Raw genomic sequence first — 3,438 nt, forward strand, 5'->3', positions numbered from 1 at the left:
AAGAATACTTTTTCCTTGCTCTTCTGGTTTTGGTTAGCTTCAGGTGGCCCTGGTTTGTGGCCACAGCATTCTAATCTCTGCCCTGTCTTCACAGGGCTTTCTCTTCTTCTCCAAGTCTCCTATTTGTATGTCTTTTATAAGGATATTTGTCATTGGATTTCGGAGCCATTTGGATAATCCAGGATGATCTCAATTCGAGATCTTGAATTATACCTGCAAAAACCTTTTCCCCCCAAATATTATAACTTCACATTGATATGTTCTAGGGGTTAAGGCATGGACATATCTTTCAGAAGGTCATAATTCAATCCACTATACATGGTTCTTATAATGTTGCACTGAGACTTGATTACGTATTTTTAAAGTTAATTTTGATTGCTGCATACAAGTTAGGTTTTGGCTTATGTATCATTTTGGATTGGTCATACAATATTCAAATATGAGATGTGATAAGAAATATGGTGAACATTTAAATAAAAAATTATTACAGTAAAAGACACATTGCCATTGATCCCCCTCAAAATACTCCCACTTGCTTCAAACATACTCACCCCATCATTCTTGCCACTTTCTGAAGCAGTTCTGGAAGTCCTCTTTCATGAGTGTCTTTAGTTGTGCTGTCATGGCTGTCTTGATGTCCTGAATCATTTTGACTTTGGTGAAGAGCCAGAAGTCACATGGTGCCAGATCCAGTGAATAAGGTGGATGAGGACACACCATAATGTTTTTATTTGACAGAAATTGCCGTACCAGAAGCGATGTGTGACACAGAGTGTTGTCATGATGGAGCATTTCAATATAATCCTGTTTTATTATTACAACTTGATAAAAATTCTGGTATATGAGTGAGAAATTCCTTAAACCTTGTTCTGTTTCTAAGTCATCTTGCTATCTTAGCATGTTAGTATTATCACATGAACTTTAGATAAGCTTATCATGTTCCTTGCTATTTTGACTGAAATTGAACTGAAATTTCATTTGTGGGAGAATGGACTTCTTTACAACAGTGAGTCTTCCTATCCATGACCCTGACATTTCTCTTCATTTATTTAGGTTTCTTTTTTTGGTATTATACTAATTTTTTTCCATGAAAGTTTTATATAATTTTTTCAAATTTATTTTTTTGTACCCTAACGTTTTTATTGATATCATGAATGACATTTAAATTTTTTCTACTACATATTTTAATTGGTTAGTACTGATTTATAGGCACATTATGGATTTTTGTGACTTGATGTTTTATTCAGCAAGCTTATTGATTTCCATATTTTAATAGCCCCCACCCACACACTACCTATAGATTCTCTTGGGTTTTCTAGGTAGACAACAATATCATCTGTAAATACATTTTTGATCCTCTCTTTCTTATATCTTCTTTCTTTGTCTTGTCTTCTTGCTTTGGCTAAGACCTGCAGTATAATGTAAAATAAAAGGATCATAGAGGGCATCCTTGTCTTCACCTTAATTTAATGACAATGCTTCTAAACATCTATCATTTTAATATTTACTATGAGACTTCTGTTCATGATGCTTTATTAGATTAAGCATCATAGTATTACATTTTACTATTTTTTTTTTGCTTCTATGGAAGTGATTATATGTTTTTTCCCCTTTGATTTGGCAATATGTTGTGTTACGTTAATAGCTTTTCTGATCCCGAATTATCATGTATTACTGGTATAAATTTTATTTTATTATAATTTTGATTCATTAATAATTAAATTTAGAAAATTGTTACCTATCCTTTTAAGTAAGATTTTCAATTAATTTGTTTTTGAAAATATTATTTTTGCCATATTAGGTATCAATGTTATTATGTTAGACTTAAAATTAATTGATTATTATTATTATTTTTTAATTCATTAGGTCCCAGTCTTTTTTCCCCTTAATTTGGAGTAGTTTTTATAAGACATAGATTGCATTTTTCTTAATAGTTTACAAGAAGCTATGGCTATTATCTTTTGAAGTGGGAGATTTAAAAAATAATTAACTCAATATTTAATTGATTGTATTAGAGTCAATTTTAGTCTTGTATTTTTTTTCTAGAAAATTAATGGTATTATTTAAGCAAATAGGCAGAGACAAACTGCCTGTATTTGGCAAATTTTGAGTTATTCTGAATAATATACCAAGTTTATATGTTGGAGAATCTAGAAATATCAGTTCTTACTTCAGTGGCAAGAGGTTTTTTTTTCCTTATTAGATACCATAGAAAATTGAAAAGGCTAAATTATTTGGATTGTTTAATTCTGGATTGAGCAGTACAGCTAGCATTTTTCTTTATATCTATATGCCCTGAAAAGCTACCTAAGTACACAATTACAAATATGGATAGGTTTAATGTAATCTGAACAAAATAGAGAAATATTCCTTGGCTTTTCATGTTTTAAACTTTTTCTGTGGAAAAGATACAATTTCTGATATGCAGGCAATGAAATTTCTGGATATGGTGTCTGACTGTCACTCTGAAATCTAGGAGCATTTCTAAATCCTCAATGTGTTCATATGAAAAAATTTAGTATGTTTTATTTGATTTTTTTTTCTTTGAGTGCTTTAGATTTCAATCTGAATATGTTGCCTGGATGTTCGAGGCTGTAGAGAATTGCAAGATGTTACAATACAGTGCAAATACTACAAAGCATAATAGTTTGTTTTACATAATTATGTGATAAAAATTTCAAGACAGATGCTTTAAACACACACACACACAGACGCACACACACACACACACACACACACACACACACACACATGCACACACACCACATCACACTGAACCTCAGGAATCCCTCCTGTGCTATAAACTAATAAGGTCTATACTTTGCTTTTCTTGGACACATAACTTTATTTTGCATCTGTTTTAACGTAAAGTGTCCTTTATGTTTCAGGATAGTCAAGACAGAACAAACACTCTTTTAATGATTTTTAAATCTCTTTTTTTCCCACCACAGGTTCTTTATTTCAAGTTGTTTACAGTGCATTCTTGATTTAAGCTCTCAGAAGCAGGTAATCTCAATTTTATAAGCAGATGCTTGGTTGATGTAGAAAGTAATCTATGAAAGCTAATGCATACCCATTATTTGGTTGCTACATGTCAATAATGTAATGCAGCCCAGTCTTAGAATTTCTAAAAGTAGAAAAAAAGTCTTTGTTTTAGTAAAGTAAAATATCAATATTTAAAAATTTTAAATATTTACCCTCAAAAGTTATGTAATTAATTTTAAGGATCAATTAAGATTAGGAGGTATAGGAATTAGATTCTAATAGGCTCACCTAGAACCCAGCCCCATATTGGAGTGTTTCTGTATCAGAAATTATTGCTTAAGTTTATCCTAGTCTTAGAGACTTTAGCTGTTGAGGCATTGTTTTGGATAGCAGAAAGACATGAACAATCAGTGATAACTTACAGAAGACTTTGGGTTGCTAAGCAGATATTTT

Source organism: Hipposideros armiger, unplaced genomic scaffold (genome assembly GCF_001890085.2).
Source record: "Hipposideros armiger isolate ML-2016 unplaced genomic scaffold, ASM189008v1 scaffold_427, whole genome shotgun sequence".
Taxonomy (NCBI): Eukaryota; Metazoa; Chordata; class Mammalia; order Chiroptera; family Hipposideridae; genus Hipposideros; species Hipposideros armiger.